Source organism: Drosophila ananassae, unplaced genomic scaffold (genome assembly GCF_017639315.1).
Source record: "Drosophila ananassae strain 14024-0371.13 unplaced genomic scaffold, ASM1763931v2 tig00000121, whole genome shotgun sequence".
Classification (NCBI taxonomy): Eukaryota; Metazoa; Arthropoda; class Insecta; order Diptera; family Drosophilidae; genus Drosophila; species Drosophila ananassae.
In genome coordinates, this window is record NW_025319120.1 from 183730 (window position 1) to 203305 (window position 19576).

Here is a 19576-nt window from a genome sequence, read left to right on the forward strand (position 1 = left end):
AATGCGGTTTGAGGATTTTCCCGGCAATTATTCGAATTTTTCTCACCTTTTAAACCTTCCCTAGACCTCCACGAATAATTTAAGACCAAGATAAGATAAATCCATTCAGCCGTTCTCGCGTTTTAGCGAGTCTAACGAACAGCAAATCATTTGTATATATAGAGAGATTAATTAATAAATTAATTAATTATTAATTGTCTTTGCCGGCTGGCTGTGCCTCCGTGGCAGGGGTAGTGCCGGCTGGTTGAATATCCGTAGCGGGGGTCGGCGGTAGGTTGCTGCCGTTGGTGGCCTTCAACTTCCTTCCTCCTTCCGGCCCTTCCGTTACGGCCCTTAAGGCACGATAACCAAATTCAATAAGTAGGATAAATGTGACGGCTAAAGCCGGAGTTTCATAATCACATTTTCATGGGCGTCATGCAGTTGTCCACAAGCCTTTCAATGACCTTCTTCGTGGACTTTCCTAAAGGCTTCATTAGCGTCTGAAGGTCCACCATGTATACTTTAAACGGTTCTCCTCGTTGCTGTTTCCGCTGCCGAACCTGGTCAGCCAGTTTCTCAAAGTACCCTTTTAGAAGGAAAAAGGCCTCTGGCTGACTTTTATTTGCTCGTGATATCTTTCTCTTACTCTTTGCTTAAACTATCTCGGAACTATTCCCGCGATTTGAGCCGAACGTCCCTCGGTCGGTTGAACGAAAGGTGGGCTGTACGTATGCAGTGCGAACCCCGAAAAATATAGATATTAGGAAGAAGAAGAAGAAAAAAGACAGCGTGGATTTCGGGAAAGCATTAACGGCGAGAAATGAGGCATGAAGGATTAACGGAAAGAAGCGAGATTGTCATGGATTAACGGGCGCCTCAGGCGCTATTTAAGGAGTGCCACTAGAGCGAATTGTTACCGAGTCTTCTAGGAAAACTGGAAGAGTTTTGGGAAAGACCTCCGTGGGTAAGTCTGACATTCAAGAGTGAAAGTTTCCTTTAAGGAAGTAGGTTTTTCTTTGAAGGGCCCCCCGAGGGTAAGTCCGACCGACTAAGGTGCGGGAATTAAAGGGAGTGCGCAAGGATCTGTGAGTCGATCTGTGATCCGGCGGCTGTACGCGAGTCATCGAACAAGGATAAATCAAAGAGCATGTGGAAAAAGGATCACGGATCCGAGGCAGAATTGAAGCCGGAACGTAAGAGTCTGGTTGATTTATTTATCGCATATAAAACCAAACAAGGACACCCCGGTCAAGTAAGAAGACTCCGGGGTTTTGGTGAACGTAACTGGGGGTGTGTCCTAAGGGGTAGGAAAGCCCTTCGTGCCCTGATCTGACCGCGAGGCACCAAGGAAGCGTTTCCTGCCCGGCGTATGCCGAGAAGTTGGCGGACCAGGTTCGGCAGCGAAAGCCACAACGAGGGGAACCTTTCAAAGGGTACATGGTGGACCTTCAATCTGTAATAAAGCACATGAGAATGTTCATAAGGGCATATGCGTTCAAGGAGTTGGCTTTAGGAGAAGAGGCGTTCAATAGGCAAGCCTCCGCAGAACCACGCTGGGCTGGCAGGTATATTCTTGATCAGGATTCCCTCAAGAGTCGATATGAGCATGTTCGTCTGTCCGTCTATCCGTCTGCCTGTTGACACAACTTTGGTGATTTTTAAGTTAGAAAGATGGGACTTGGCGCCGATTCCATTTTGGGCAATCTAACCCGATCTGCCTGTTCGTTTGTAAAGGATCAGGATGACATCATCGTGATCGGACGCACGAAGGAGGAACATATGGCAAATTTGAAGGAAGTGTTCCGAAGACTGAAGGCGGCGAACTTAAGAATAAACACGGACAAGTGTCATTTCTTCAGGGAAGAGCTGTTGTACCTGGGCCACCGGATAACAAGTCAGGGAATTGGTATGGATCCTGAAAAGGTTACAGCGATCGCGGAATTGGAACCCCCGACAAACGTGAAAGGGGTACGGCAGTTCGTGAAGGGGGATGGCGTCGTGGTATCGGCGATTCGTCCCTGATTTCGCTGGGGTCGCAAGGACTTTGAACGATCTCCTACGAAAGGGAACAAAGTGGGAGTGGATGGCAAGACCTCAAGAGGCGTTGGAGAAGTTAAAGTCGCGTTTAGCAGACTTTCACGAAGATGTTTGTGCTGCAAACAGATGCCAGCGACTACGGCGTGGGTGCAGTGCTGACGCAGGGCACGGATGAGGGCAAACGAGTGGTCGCTTACGCCAGCCGAACGCTAATAGGCGCGGAGAAGAATTACTCGGCAACGGAGAAAGAGTGCCTGGCAATAATATGGGCAATTGGGCAGATGAGACTATACCTGGAGGGGTACCAGTTCGACGTGATCACGGATCACATGGCGCTGAAATGGTTGAACAATATTGAAAGCCCACTTGGAAGGATCGCGAGATGGGTCTTCGAATTGCAACAGTACGATTACGTTATCAGCTACAGGAAAGGCAAGCTGAACGTAGTCGCGGATGCACTTTCCCGCCAGCAATCGAAGATACAGAATGCATTTGGATAGGCTCACTGAAGAAGAAGATAAAGGAAAACCCACAGAAATATCCGGAATTCGTTGAGGAGGCAGGCCTGATTTACCGACATGTTCCACACAGAGCCGGAAGCGAGGAAGTGGCATCATGGAAACTATGTGTGCCGATGGACATGAGGCAACAGGGATATCTAGGCGGAAGGAAAACGATTGTGAAAGTAGCAGCAAGGTACTTCTGGCCAGGGATGCAAAGGGACGTAAGTAACTATGTCAGGAAATGCGAGACATGCATGCGGTATAAACGGAGCCAGATGCAGGCCGCAGGGAAAATGCTGGCACAGGTCCCTGAGGAGCCGTGGGCGACGGTATGTGCGGACTTCATGGGACCAAGCATGGAAACACCATGCTATTAGTGATGATCGATCGGTTTTCCAAATGGACAGAAAGCCACAACGGAGACGTTGCAGAAGGCAATCCGCGAAAGGATCATCGCTAGATACGGGGTGCCAAAGGTGATGGTGACAGACAATAGTGTCCAGTTCACCAGTAGGAGCTTCAAAAAATTTCTCGAGGAGCTCGGAGTTTGTCATCAGTTTACCGCAGCATACACGCCGCGGGAAAACCCTACGGAAAGGGCAAACAGGACAGTTAAGACGATGATCGCCCAGTCTGCAGGCAATAACCAAAGGAAATGGGACGAGCACTGGCCAGAATTAATGCTGGCGGTGTCAGACTCCACGGGATACCCACCATGCTTCGCAATTCAAGGCAGAGAGCCAAGAATGCCGAAAGCGATATTCGACAAAGGGGCATTGGGGACAGGAGAAGCACAAGCCACCCCCTCAGAAAATGCGACTAAATTACAGAAAAATACAAGAAAATCAAAGCTTAGCAATAGAAACTCAGAACAATGCATTTTTTTTATCATTTCGTTGGCAAGGGGCGAGGCGGGGGAGTACACAAATGCAAGATAAGCTAGAGTGCAGCAGCTCTAAAAAAAGCTTCCTAAATCGCATGCGCGATAAATATCAGTAAAGCGGGTGAGCAGATTAGATCTCCCACACGCCAAGGCAGGTGGCAAAGGGGCAACAGCGGGAGGGGGACAGGCAAGCTAGCACGGCTCCGCACACGAAAGAAGTAGCAAGAGGAATCACCGTGGAACGTAACGGTCCCGGGCGGGCCACAGCGGCCACGCTCGAATATCATATGAGAGAGTGGGGACGGCGGGGAACGAAGCGGCCCATGACAGCGCAGCTATGTTTAGAAAGTGCAGAAATGCCTTTGGAACGCCCAAAAGGAGGAGCGCGGGGATGTCCGAACTATGTCCGGTCCAAGTGGGGCAAAAGGGGGGGGAGCAAAAAAGATCCCGCCAATAGAAATGCGGCGGGAATTGGAAAAAGTTAACGGCGGAAACAGAGGAACGAAGGATTAACGGCAGGAAGCGAGATTTGCAAGGTTTAACAGGCGCTTCAGGCGCTATATAAGGAGGGCCCCTGAACAAAAACAGTTCGTTGCACCTGGCACCAAAACTACATGATTGCTTTCGAGTCTAGAAGCTTCAGGATGGGGAGAAAGAATTGGATATTAACGCTTTGCAAGGAGTAGTTAAGCGAAGGACGACGAGGTGATGGCGGTCATGCGTGGAATTGAGGAGAAATACACGCAGAGGTCCACTCGCAAAGAGCGGTGAGCGAGTCGGAGAAGTTCATTTAAATTCTGGCGGTATCAGAAATGAAGAGAATAAGGAGCATGGACACAAGTGCGGAAACAGCAACGAGGAGAACCGTTCAAGGATTATATGGTGGACCTTCAGACGCTAATAAAGCCATTATTAAAGTCCATGAAGGAGGTAATTGAAAGGCTGGTTGAAAACCAGCATCGAGGAGAACCATCAGCACTTGGCGGCGGTCGTTAAGGTCGAAGGTGCAGAAGTGAAGGCCATGATACACACCGGGGCAAAGCCTAGCTTCATTTCAGAAAAGCTAGCGAAAAACCCGGGAATCTCCGGTGAGCGGAGAGTAACAAGGAGACTGGTTAATTTGGCCAGCGGGAACCGCACAGAGACGCAAATGGTACTCCAGACAACAGTAAGTTTTGGCAACAAAAACAAATTTGAATATGTTGGTGTGCCAGGCATGGGAGACAGCGCGGTGCTTGGATGGGATTTCCTCGCAGAATTTGGCACAACAATAAACTGCGCCGGCCAACAAGTCACGATCCCGAGAAGATGGAGCGGATGCCAGGAGGATAGGCTGTCCAGCTATAACCGGATCCTCGGAGGAATGGGAGAGCGAGCGGGACAAAAGGTTAATCGAGGAGGAGCTAGTGGCGTTCACAAACCAGAAGGGTTGTTCGAACATATCGCAGCATAGGATCACGATAAAGGACGACATCCCGATAAAGCAAAGATATTATCCAAAGAACCCCAAAATACAGGGGGAGATCCATGAAAAAGTAGAAGAGCTGATGGAAAACGAGATGCTGGTACCGAGCCTACAAATAGCGCTTACAGCTCACCCATCGTCATGGTAAACAAAAAAACGGGTCAATTTAGATTGGCCGTGTACTTCCGACAAATAAACGCACAATCAGTAAAGGATGCGTACCCGAAGCCACGGATAAACTTCATACTGAAACAATTGCGGGAGGCAAAATTTTTCAGCAGCATCGACCTTAAAGATGGCTATTGGCAAATCCCACTGGAGGAAGGGAGCAGAAAGTACACGGCCTTTACGGTACCAGGGAAAGGTCTGAACCAGTGAAAGGTGATGCCGTTCGGTTTGCACTGAGCCTCGGCAACGTTCAAAAGGGCCTTAGACCAGGTCATAGGCCCGGATATGGTTCCGCTCGCATTTGCATATCAGGATGACATCAACGTGATCGGACGCACAAGGGAGGAGCATATGTCGAATTTGAAGGAAGTATTCCGTAGAATGAAGGCGGCAAACTTAAGAAAAACACGGACAAGTGCCACTTCTTTTACGAAGAGCTATTGTACCTGGGCCACCACTACGACGAATTTTAACTCGCGGGCATAACGGTAGGTCCCGGAGTCCTAGTCAAAAGAACGTATAAAGGTTCTGACTAAAGGTAACTGGATTTTGCAAGCACTGATCGGGTTGCTCAGGCGCTTGCTGTGATCAGGTTCTCCTTAAGTACAGATGGTACGGGGTTTGCTTGATTCCTTATCGGCCGGTCCTACTTGTGGCCGGTTCACGGGAGAAAAACTCGAAGTATGATGGGTAACGAGGTTTCTACTTGTGGTCCGTTTCACGGGAGAAACACTCGAAGTAGGTGGGTAACGCGGGTTCTACTTGTGATCCGTTTCACGGGAGTTACACTCTAAGTAGATTAGATAATGAAGCTCTAATTGTGGTCCGTTTTCACAGGAGCCACTCGAAGTAGGTTTGATGATGCAAGTTCTACTTATGGTCCGTTTACACTGGAGCCACGCGAAGTAAATAGCTTTAAGAGAGTCCTACTTGTGAACCTTGTGTTTTACACAGGATCACTCGAAGTAGGCCTTACCTTGACACTAAGTAACGAACCGATCTACTCTGTATTTGCAACTATCTTTATTTCAGAAGAACAATTCTTATATATGATGCTAATTTATACATAATTAAATCTAAGAAAGGTCAATGTTTATGAATGGGCTAAAACTAATGATAATGCCAGAGTCACCCATCTCTGAGTCTGCTGACTCAGATTTCGTGATCTTTTAGTTGTTCCTCCCATTGCAGCGATGTTCAGGGTTGATGGTTCCAATTGTAGTCCAAGTGAGTCAGCCATCCTTCTGGGGATTATGCTAATCTGTGATCCAGAATCTAGGAGGGTGCTGCATTGCTGAGGGGGTCCTGGTTGGGCGGTTGGTAACAGAACGGTGGGCTTATCTGTAAGAAGGACTGTGGCTGAACACACCACTCGAGATGAACTGGATCGATTCTGTATTGATACTTGACTGGTTGCCCGACGCTCAAGGTTTTCTAACATCTCCTTCAGAGATTGTCGATTGGTTGGATCATTGATGGTTAGTTCTAAAGATGATAGCGTGTGTGGATCCAATCTTTCCTCCATGATGTGTATCAAGATTGGCTCACAGTTGAGAGTGGCGATCGATCGGAGCACGGTATGTAAGCTGCGCAGCTGATACGCTGAACCATTTGTTCTGGGGTGTCCAAAAAGCTCTTGGATCGTAAAAATTTCGTAGATTCGTAGTCAATGTCGGTAGTCTCCGTCAAACTTTGGAATTCCTTCTAATCTTGAGCTATCAGCGTTTTGATAGCGACCGAATTAATAAAGACTCCACAATTCAATTTCAATAATTTTATTGGGTCAATTTAACCCCAAAACGCGTCGGCGCACCTTTCGATTGCAGGATCGGGAGCCTTCACGGCTGGAGCAGCAGCCACCTTGGCAGCTGCAGACGGCGGCAGCAGCGATGCGGACGACCTCCCCCCATTGGAAGGGTGCAGGCTAGAGTCCAGAATGGAGTCAGACCTGGTCGCTGACTTAATCGGCAACGGTGAAAATAATCCATATCCCGGGCCAGATGAGGGATTAAGTACAGCAGCTTCAGAAAATCCATCGCAGACAACTGCCAGATGCGACGTTGAAATAGCGACCACGGGGGGAGCGGTGGATAGTAGGGGCACTGAAGAGACGCAATTGGACCCGTCCTGGCTATCATGATCGTTGTTCAGGTTTCGCTCCAATTTCTAATCCTGAAAACCCAATTGGATGTCGCGGTCCAGAGAAGAATCCTTACTGCATGAGCGACGATTTTCCAACAAACCACCATACATTTTCGTAGCCTCTATGGTTGGTTTTGTCAATGACGGAGCAATGGGACTAGTGCTGCCGTCGAGACGAGTGGTGTGTTCAGGCACCCTCATGGAGTACCCTGCCATTCCCACCTGAATATCAACGCGCACATCAGCGGCAAGCTGGGAGAACTTCCAAAATAATTCGCTCCCAATTATACTAGAGCTCAATCGCTCTAACTCATCTTGGAGTGTGGTGAATTTCTTGCGCAACGCAATTTCCAACGGCTCCAGTACCATGATGGTCAAATCTCCCTTCTGCACTGCAGCCTTAACCTTATTATGCATTGCTTCCATCTCCTGGTAGGTCACTTCTGGTCTTCGCCGCAATAGCCTTTCCCTGCTTGCAGGAACCGAGGCACTAAATAAGTCTCCAGACTCCATTATGTAATTTGTGTTTGTGCAAGGTGCAATGTAATGGAAACAATAGCAACAAGTTTTCCTTTACAAGGTTTCCTTTAAGCACTTTAATGATCACAAATCAATTAGAGCGCGATCACGTCGGGGTCACCAAATCATGAGCTATCAGCGTTTTGATAGCGACCGATCCCAACAAAACCGAGTATACAAGTACATAAACCTAAGAGCTTGCGCAGAAGCTCCATCAAAGCTCCCAAAGTGCATGCGCTACAAAAGAACAACAAAGCCCATGCGAATCTGGGAGAAACACAGAATATGGAACAGCTGATAACGGGCAATAAGTGGACCGCTTCGGCTAGTTACACCGAGAGAATTAAATAGAAATAATTATGTTATTTGATGCTGGCACAAGTCCCAACAGGTATTACAAACGAAGGCGCGATCGCGGGGTTTTTGTGTTGATGCTGAAGTCGATTGCGATTCTTCGCTCAGAAACGAAAAGTATTCTTCTCGTACAACCGGAAATCTGTCATCGGTGTGTCCATCATTTTTTATGGCCAGGTCGATGAGATCATGGTATCCCGTAACGGTTTCCTTCCATAGCTCCTTCATGTGGTGGGATTTTGCACAGATTTGACATCTAGTGACCTTTTCGCAGACAATTTAAACAGAGAGATGCTGACTTAAAATACTCAAACCTTTGCATTACAGCAAGGCGAGCGAACGGACTGCATTGGCCCAAAAAATGGTCTTGAGCGTTGCAATAACTGCAAGCTGGTTTGGTGTTGGCCAACCCAGTTTTCTTCTGATTTTGTTTGCCAGTTTCTTCAGTTTGCCAGTGACTCTTCCCATTTTTGCCATCTTCCCATTTTTTGCCATTTTAGTGACGTCTTCTATGGATAGTAATGACACAGTGTCGATGAGACCCCTCAACGACGACGCAGACGGCTGGGAAATTTTCGGGAGGCTGAACAATTTGTTCGTCCGTAGAGCGTTATGCGGCAACTATGTCAAACTTGAACTCGCGGAAGTAACGGTAGGTCCCGGAGTCGTAGTCAAAGAACGTAAATAGTCTGAATAAATTTACCTGGATTCTGCAAGGGACTGCTCGGGTTGACCAGACGCTTGCTGTGATCAGGCTGGAGTTGATGTGGGGTGCTTGTGGTCCTGGGCTGCTTGTTCTCAAGTACCGGTGGTATGGTGGTTCGGGTGATTCCTTATCGGCCGGTCCTACTGGCGGTCCGTTTCATGGGAGCAACACTCGAACTAGACTGGTATGCCGCGGAGTTCTACTTGTGGTCCGTTTACACAGGAGCCACTCGAAGTAGATCTGTTTTAGGGTACTAACTTGTGAAGCGTTTTACACAGGATCACTCGAAGTAGGTCTGTTTTAAGTGCCGTAGTCCAAACACTGAGTAACGAGACGATTCACTTTGATTTCGCAACTATCTTTATTTCAGAAGAACAATTCTTATATAAGATGCCAAATTATACATACTTACATCTAAGGAAGGTCAATGTTATGGAAGTGCTAAAACTAATGTTAATGCCAGGGTCACCCACCTCTGAGTCTGCTGACTCAGATTGTTTGTTAATTTACTGCTTGTACATGCATTTCGGCTTAGCTAGCTGGTTTTTGCTTGCTTCGGTCAGTCGGTCACTCTCCCGCTGATAATGCTGATTTCTGCTTCTGGCGCCGTCTACTAGTGCTGGGTTATTAGGTTGGATATTGTTTATGCTTATTGCTAATTATTACTAGGTGTGCCAATAGGTTAATGGGTTGTATATTGCGACATGCTGATGTATATTGGTTCAAATTACTAACGTGTATCTAGGGTAGTAGGTCTTGGCAACAGGTGCCAACACAATTGATTTATTTGATCCGCAAAGATGGGACATTCGTTATCATAGACTCTTTTTAGACTAGCGAGGACTTTGTCATAATTACTCTCGGTGACTTGGAATGCCTTGATAGTTCCTAAGTCTTCACCAGAGAGACAAGAAATTAAATGAATAAATTTTTCTATTAATCTTTTAATATTTATACCCTTGCAGAGGGTATTATAATTTTGGTCAAAAGTGTGCAACGCAGTGAAGGAGACATCTCCGACCCTATAAAGTATATATATTCTTGATCAGGATCACCTCCTGAGTCGATATGAGCATGTCCGTCTGTCCGGCTGTCCGTCTGTCCGTCGGTCCGTCTGTCTGTTTCTACGCAAACTAGTCTCTCAGTTTTAGAGCTATCGAGTTGAAACTTTGCACACACCCTTCTTTCTGTTGCAGGCAGTATATAAGTCGGAACGCCCGGGATCGGTCGACTATATCCTATAGCTGCCATATAACTGATTGATCGGAAATGCCATAACTTTGGTGTTTTTTAAGTTGGAGGGTTGAGACTTTCCACACATGTTATATTTGACCAAAATATCTTGTGTACAAAATTTCATAAGGATCGGCCGACTATATCCTATAGCTGTCATAGAACGATCGAAATTGGCATAACTTTGTTGTTTTTTAAGTTAGAAAGATAGGATTTGGTACAGATTCAATTTTGGGAAACAAAATCTGATTTGTCGAATTTCATAAGGATCGGCCAACTATATCCTATAGCTGTCATATAACTGATTGATCGGAAATGCTATAACTTCGTTGTTTTTCAATATAGAAGCATGGGAGTTTCAATGGATTCATCTTTTGGCAAAATAATGCGATATGCCAAATTTCATAAGGATCGGCCGACTATACACGATCCGCTATATATCTAATAATATAAGATGCGTGGCGCCACCTAGCGGACTGGGACTCAACTGCAAGGGTATATCAACTTCGGCTCCGCCCGAAGTTAGCTTTCCTTTCTTGTTTTTAATAATAAATATCAATTTTACGGTTCAATTTCAATCAATTTCAATGTTTTTATTTGAGGGTTCAATCTAACCAACAAACTCGCAGGTCGTCAAAGGGGTTTGCGGAGTGCGGAATGATCTTACATGAGGCGGCCAAACTAGGTTTTCATGGGGTGGCACCTCCTCCAGAAACTACCCTGGAGCAAATCGGGACCGAGTCTTCCAGGGAAGCTGGAATGGTTGAGTGAAAGACCCCCGTGGGTAAGTCTGACAGTGAACCGAGAAAGTTTCCTTAAAGGAATTAGGAGTATAGGATGAAGGACCCCCCGTGGGTAAGTCCGACAGTCTCAAGTGCGGGATTTAAAGCGAGTGCGCAAGGATCTGCGATCCGTGGCTCAAGGACACCCTGTGGGTAAGTCCGGCGGCTGTACGTGAATCATCGAAAGAGTAGAGATCAATACACCTTGTCAATTCCCAACCGTTAAGACCAGGTGTGATCCTGTAAATCGAGAGGTAGCCAGCTCGAGATCTCAAGCCCAACAGTGACACCCCGGTATAGTTAATATCAGGATCAGGATTCATCCAGGCGCTGGGGCGCGACGTAAAAACCATAGGCAGCGGACACAGCATTGACACCGCACGCTTAGTCGTTTCAACCGCTGTCTTAAGTATGGCTACACGCCCAGGGTCCAGCTCCAGTATCCTGGCCAGAGGCCACTTCATTGGGGGTAGATTCTAATCTTTCACCAGGAAAGTATTGAGTACGGATTTTTGCAATTAGTGCCCAAGGGCCAGAGGGCAGGTTCTTCTCATCAAAGTGAGTCACTATAGCCGAAGTGACGGGATGGTCTCTGGGAAGAATGATCGGATGACGTCCATTAAAATCCAGCGCAGAGTTCCGCAATCGCCTGTCAACATGAAGTCAACCAGCATCAACCCCTAATGATTAATGAGGGCGGAACCAATCTGCGCTATTTTAGTAAGCTAATCTCTTCCTTAAACTTGGTAAGCTTTTTCCGTCGAAATTTATAGTAAACAGCCACGTTTAGTTTTTTTTTTTAATTGTTGAGATAAACTAATCTCATTTTACATTTTGGCGCCCCCGGTTGGACTTTTTTATTATAATTTGTAAATTAAAGCAACTAGTGACAGTGTCACAAAAAATACATGGAAAACAATAAAAAAATAAAAAAGTTGCTCGCGACGGTAGTGCTGTGAACTTTGAAAACTATAAACAAAAAACAATTTAAAGTTCGCGTCGCGAAACAACATTAATTTATCAACTGGATTTATTCAGCGTCTTTATTGAAGAAGTCATCGTCATCCCCATGCCCTGCACTTGCATCGTGTGTACTAGGAAAGTAGCCGCAGGATTAAAGGATCCGAACTCAGAACCGCAGGTATTTGTGCAAAAAATTGAAAGTAGAGAAAAGACAAACTAATATTCGTCTTGTGCTGGAATATTGCACCCTTCTTTCCATTCGTGGTGGCATACGTCCTTCAAAATATTAGAGCTAAAGTGAATTATAACGTTGTATTTAAATTTCAATAAAATATTGCCAATATAAAGAAACAATTGCCTGTGTCCAAAATAAATACGCATAAATTATTTCAAAATCACTTTCGCCCCCTACCCCTCGTTCTCGATATTGTAAATATTTGCTAATAAATTAGATAAAGTGCAGCCAAAAAATTATTTTATATTTGTGCATAAATAATTTGGTACAAACAAATAGATGCAGCGGTGAACTTATCGTTTTCGCCTCCCTACGTTATGCGCTGCTGTATGTATGCACGTATATGCATTTTTATTATAAAAAATAAAAAATTATAATACGTAGAATTACTTTAAAATAAAAATTTAAATAAAAGTAATATTTATTAAATTAATTAATTATTATTGTTTTCGTTTTTTGTACCGGAATTGAAACTAAAATTTATTTAAATTTATTATTTAAAAAAAAAAGCAAAAAAATATACATATACTAGCTGACCCGGACACGCGTTGCTGTGACTTCTTCACACATATGGTATTTGTAAAAAAATATAGTGATCTCCTTACTTGACTTTCTACTACCATAATCCTTTAGTACAATAAAATTATTTACGAACAAAGACGAAAATGTTGATGTTGGTATACAAATTCACTGGACTGAGATTCGAAGGGGTAGTACGTTGAACACAATTAATCAAAATGTTCTTACACTTCGTATTAAGCAGAAATCAATAGGTAAAAAATTAAAAATTTTTCAGATTTATTATTTTCATTTAAATTTATAACAAATACAGTATATTACATTTAATTTAACACCAATCGGTGCACAATGTTTTTGGTTAACCTGTCTGTTGAGCGATCAGAGTTTTGATAGCGACCGAATCAAAGACGAGATTCAATAGTTTATATTCAATTTATTGAGCTAATACTAATACTAATATAATAATTGAGTCAATAACAACTCCCAAAATACAACAAAAAGAAGAACAGCTTTGGCGCAGAAGCTCTTCCAAAGCTCCCAAAAGCGCATGCGCTACAAAAATGACAACAAAGTGCATGCAAATCTGGGAGACAAAAGAGAAGATTAAATGCCGCTGCAGATAAACAAATTATCAATATTATATATCAATATATATTAGCCTATCTGGTGGCTGCTTAGCCCAACACTGTCTTTACCTAACACAAATAGATTCGACGGTTTCCCATCACGTGAACACGCAACATATAGTTACCCATGAGAAAAGCATGGATTTCTCAAATCTAAACCACAAATGGACATTATTTGACCTTGAGATTTATTTATAGACATGGCGAAAGCTAAACGAATTGGAAACTGTAGCCTTTTGAAGGGTATGGTAGAATCGGATGGTATCATCGGAATACGTGGCAGCAGGACCACTTTTTCTTTAAACTTCCCAGCCAAAATGGTTGCTCCAAGAATGTTTCCGGTGATCTTTTTGATGACCGTTACATAATTGAAGTGGATTCAAATTATGGAGGAGAATAATAGGCGAACCAATCTTTAATCGAAGATTAAGTGGTGGCATTCCAGGGATATCTAATGAATTTGAAAATTCAATCGGAAAATTTACACATTCATTTTCATCAACAACAGTATCGATTGGTTTAAATGACATTAGATCGCCTGGTAACAACTGTTGTATCTGGAAGTTAATTTCGTCAACATCAACGTTTTTGCCTGCCAAAATCGCCCGTTGACTAAGCCATTCATTCTTAATATATATAAATCTCGTGTCACAATGTTTGTCTTCAATGGACTTCTAAACCACTTAACCGATTATAATAAAATTCGCACACCATGTGCAGTTCTACCCAACTTGAGAGATAGAATAGTTTAAATCTTAAATCTCGCCTTCCTCTCTTTATCTTAAAGCGGACGGACGTGTTTTTGTAAAATTTGCAAGCTTCGCGTGTGCAGTGATATATTTGGAGGTAAAATAATAATTTATTTACCTTACTTTCCAAACATAGCCCTGCTCTGCTTCTTCATCTCCTACGGTGTTGTTCCTATTCTTTTGCTTCTACTCTCGCTCAATAGAGATTCTTATCTCTATTTCTTTAAATCTTACTAACTTGCACTAACTGCTCTCTTTAATCTCCCCTTCTCGTTTCCTTGGTACAGTGGTTCAAGGTTCCTCATTAATAAAATAAAATAATATTTTTAAATTAATTATTAATTTTTTTAATAATTTCTAATAAATTAATTATTTAAATTTTTAATAATTTTTAATAAATTAATTATTTAATTTTAAATAATTTTAAATAAATTAATTATTCAAATTTTTAATAATTATGGATTTTAAATTGGTCTGTGCATTAAAGTCTTGCAATAAGACAATCTCGTCTTCCCAGCCTACCATCCATTGCTGGCTCTGTGAAAACGTTTTACACGCTAAGTGTGCCGGGTTCACGGCGTCAGTGTCGGATGCAATCTCGCGTAGGTCTGGACTCCACTTTTGCTGTGACGGTTGTCGTGCTGTTCAGGACGAAATGAGGTCGTTCATGAGGCAGACTAAAAGCGGTTTCAAGGAGTTGATTAGTGGTTTTCGAAAAATCAATGACCAACTCTGTGCGCTTGATACACAGTTTAGTAGTCTTCAACTACTAAATGAGTCTCCAAAGCGTAAGAAATCCGCTTTTAGTGATGTGCTCGGGTCGAATAATCTTCAGCCTGCTCAGCCGACAACTATGCAGCCGCTTATATCTCTGGCCACGCCAAGGGCCGGACCTGAGAAAAATTCGGCTTCCGAATGTCTCGGACTCAATGAGCAATTGTCCGATATGTCCTCTGTGGCATCGCTTCAAGTGATCCCAGACCCAATAATTCAAACTCCTGTAACAGTCACCAAACAGGGTAATAAACCGTCCGGACCCCCGGTACGCACTGATGCCGCAGTATTAGTTACGGCGGCACCAAAACCCTTGCAGGTGATCCCACCATCAAAACACATTTTTGTTTCCCGGCTTGCCCCTGATACTTCGGAGATTGATATCTCGGCTTACATCAAAGCCAAAGCAAAAGCCGACATAAAAGTGGTGGATATTACAAAATTCAAATATTCTTACACCAGGCACACGTCATCTTTCAAAATACGTGTGCCCTTGCAGATGTTCAAGACGATCTGTTCCGCCAGCTTTTGGCCAGAGAACATTTTCGTCCAAGAACATCAGCCAAGTACGGTGAAAAAAAAGATAACCAAACCTGTGGGTGTAAAACTCCCACATGTTAAGGCCACTGATCAACCTTCCACCTCATCTTCCTCAATCTCAAAAAACTAATGTCTTCATTAACACTTACCTATCAGAATACAAGAGGGTTACGTAGTAAACTTCCCAAACTGTATTCTGATAGTTCTTCTTTTGCATCCCACATTATTGTATTTACAGAAACTTGGTTAAAGCCGGAGATCTTAAGCTCCGAAGTTTTTCCTAGTAGGTACACCACTTTTAGATGTGATAGATCTTTGCGAAGGGGAGGAGGAGTGCTAATTTCTGTAGACTCCAAATTCGCTTCTGAAGAGGTAAAATCACAAGAGTTTGATGACATTGAATTTCTTTGCATCAAAATCACTTTGTCCGATCAATCTTTGTATGTTACCTGTTCGTACATACCACCTTCGTCCGAACCGCCAACATACTGGCAACATTTGTCCGCTATTCGTTTGGTTTTCGATCGTCTGTCTGATGGTGACTAGCTGATAGCTCTGGGTGACTTTAATATCCCAGAACTTATATGGTCAAATGTTGAAAATTCACCGTCTTTACAGCTTAACTCCCACCACGACTTTCCTGTGGGCATGTTTGACATGTCACTCGGGCAAATTAACCACGTTAGAAATTCTTTAGGTCGGCTGCTGGACTTATGTTTCGTTTCTGATCCTGATGGAATTACTCTTTCCAGAACTTGGCCCCTTTCTGACCCTGGGGATCCATATCATCCCACTCTTGAGCTTTCAATTGAAAACAACTCCTTAATTGACCTTAAGTCTACACTTAAATCTCATAAAGTTCGTTTCTTTCGTAAGGCTGACTTTATGAAATTAAATAAGTTAATTTCGGAATTTGATTGGTCTGATTTACTGGCATGCGATGATATAAACTTAGCATTACAAAAATTTTATTTCTCTGTAAACTCATTTTTTGACGTTTGTGTGCCGTGGAAATATCCGTCCCCTTCAACGAATCCGCCTTGGTATACACGGCATCTTAACAACTTAAAGAATAGTATGAGTAGACTTTTGAATAAACATAGATTATCTGGCTGTACAGTTAGTTATTCAAGATACTTAGTAGCTCGGTCCAATTTCACCGTGCATAACGCAGAATGTTATAGGAGTTATATTCGCCGCTGTAGGTTTCAGTTTACTCAGGATCCGAAGCAGTTTTATAACTTTGTAAACACTAAGCGTAAACATGTATCTTTTCCCCTACTGCTTACGTTTGAGAACTCTTATGCGAACACCGAACAGGCAAGGGCCGATCTCTTTGCACAGTTTTTTCAAACTACCTATTCACCTAGCAGCAGTTTAGTTCAGCCTTACACTTATAATATCCAATCAGCCAACCTTATATTTTGCCCATCTTTCGATCAAAGTTGTGTGTTATCGGATCTTCTTAAGGTTAAGCCCGTGTATTCGCCAGGCCCTGATGGAGTACCAGGCTGTGTTCTGAAGTACTGCGCCGAGGCACTGTGCAAACCGCTTGTTAAACTCTTTAATCTATCGCTGGAAACTTCGATCTTTCCCTTTATGTGGAAGGAATCCTTCATTATTCCGCTGCATAAAAAAGGGAAAAAATCCGACGCTGCTAATTATAGAGGCATCTCTAAATTGTCAGCAATTCCAAAGCTTTTTGAAAAACTTATCACTCCACATTTGCAACACCTATGTAGTTCAATAATAACTCCGTGCCAGCATGGCTTCATGAAGCGCCGCTCCACCACTACCAACTTATTAGAGCTAACATCTTTTATCACGGATGGCTTCCGGAATGGCTTACAAACAGACGTCATATACACTGACTTCAGTAAAGCATTTGACTCTGTTAACCATTCGCTTCTTATAAGTAAACTCAGTCTTTTGGGATTCCCAACTGATCTTCTTATGTGGTTTTCGAGCTACTTATCAGGGAGAACCCAACGTGTTTTCTTTAAAGATGTTACCTCTCGTGTAGTCCGCGCCACATCGGGGGTGCCCCAAGGAAGCCATCTTGGACCCCTACTTTTTACTCTGTTTATTAACGTCTTGCCCCTTGCCTTAACTAATTCACTTGTACTTATGTACGCTGATGACGTTAAGCTATGCCTTCAGTATAAATTCACTAAAGCCCAGTCTAAACTTCAATCCGATTTGGATAAACTTCAAAATTGGTGTTTAGCAAATAACCTAAAGCTTAATGGATCGAAATGTAAACTTATGTCTTTTTACCGATTTAGTCCTCACCAGGCTATGTACTTTCTCTATGGGAACGCCTTAGAACGATTAACTCAGGTTAACGATCTAGGTGTCCTATTAGATTTGAAACTTAAATTTACCGACCATGTATCTACCATGGTTAATAAAGCTATGGGTGTGCTTGATTTTATTAAAAGATGGTCAAAAGAATTTAATGACCCGTACATAACTAAAACGTTATATACATCACTGGTCCGTCCGATTCTTGAGTATGGATCGTGTGTCTGGAGTCCTCAATATGGAGTACACCAAGATCACATTGAATCTGTACAAAAAAACTTCCTTACTTTTGCTCTTAGGGGACTTAATTGGGATGCAAATCTTTACCTCCCCTCTTATCATAGTAGACTTTTACTAATCAACTTACCAACATTAACAAATCGTAGAACGATGCTGGGTGTCATGTTTCTATATAATCTTATTTATGGAAATATAGACAGCCAGCATTTACTAACACGTTTAAACTTTAACATTTCTAGTAGAAGGACCAGAAACTTTCGTCCTCTACTCCTCAGCCATTGTAGTTCGACATATGCCCAACACGATCCGTTCAGGGTATTATGTTCGGACTACAATGGTCTCTACCACATCTTATCACTTTGCTCTGCTAACAATCTTAAATCGCTTATATTAACCGCCTTATCTATGCAACACTCTTCCTCGTAACATCCTTCTCCTAATCCTCGCTTATCTATCTCGGATCTATTCCCGCGATTCGAGCCGTACGTTACGCGGCAGCGTTCCTCGGTCGGTTGGACGGGAGGTGGGCTGTACGTATGCAGTGGGAACCGCGCAAAAAAATGGCGCTGCTATAGTAAATCTACGAACGTGAAATACCGTATAATTCAATTATTTCCACTTTTTTTAATTTTTGGTGTTAGCATAGCCGGCCACGTGTTACTTAAATTGAATTCATATTATAACTAGATATTGGGATCGGTAAAATAGAACTGCAACCAATTACGCATTGCATTAAACTACCAGACAATTTTTCCACTGTTGTTCAGCATAAAAATGAATTGATTCAGCTATTAATAGGCGTAGAGTGAGCAGCAACCCGCATAGAACGCTTGGCCACCTCCACCTGGATGTCAACGTGCACGTCCGTAGCCAGCTGAGAAAATCGCCAATATAAATCGCTCCCGATCTCGCTATAGTTTAGCTCCTCCAATTCCTCCTGCAGCGTGGTGAAACGGTCGCGCAGACGCTTCTCCATAGACTCGAGGATCAGAATGGTTGAATCGTCGGTCTGCATCACAGCCTTCCGATGCAGTACCTCCATTTCCTGACATGTTACCTCTGCGCGTCTCCGCAGCATCCTTTCACGGCTTGACGCAGCAGATGCAGTAGCTTCAGCTCCAGATTCCATTGTGCAATTAAATTAAAATGCAACTTTGCGACAACAAAACCAACAACGGTGTTCTAGTGGCACTTTTAATGCTGATCACAATAATTGAACGGGATGATAATCACGTCGGGGTCACCAATGTTGAGCTATTAATAGTTTTTAATAGCAGCCGAATAACTACACGCGTTTCAAATTATATTTTCAATATATTTATTTTGGGTTCGATTTAACCCTAATATATGCGGCTCCAATCAACTCCAAAACACAACAAACGCAAAACCAAGAGCTTGCGCAGAAGCTCAACCAAAGTTCCCCAAAGCGCATACGCTACAAATAACAATAAAGCGCATGCGAAACTGGGAGATAAAACGAGACCAAAACATGCTGATAACAACAGCTGCAGCTTAGCATATTATAATTATTTTATATGCATTTTTTGGTGGCTGCTTGGCCCACATCCTCTCCCCATTGAAGGGTGGGCCTTCAATAACAATGTTGGAAGGGGCAGCAGTCACATTAATGCAGAGGTTATTCCGTGGGTTGTCCTCCCTACCACAGAGCGCCGACACATCCCGAGGTAGTCCACCGCGGCCAGAAAACACCCAGCCAAATCGAGTGTTCTGAGCAATGTTGAGCCCGTGACCTAACTGGATTTGGCCAGCCGACAACAGATCAAAGAATAAGCCGGCTCCAATCAGCAGGTCCACTCGCTCTTTGGAAGAGCTTCTGCGCCAAAGCTGTTCT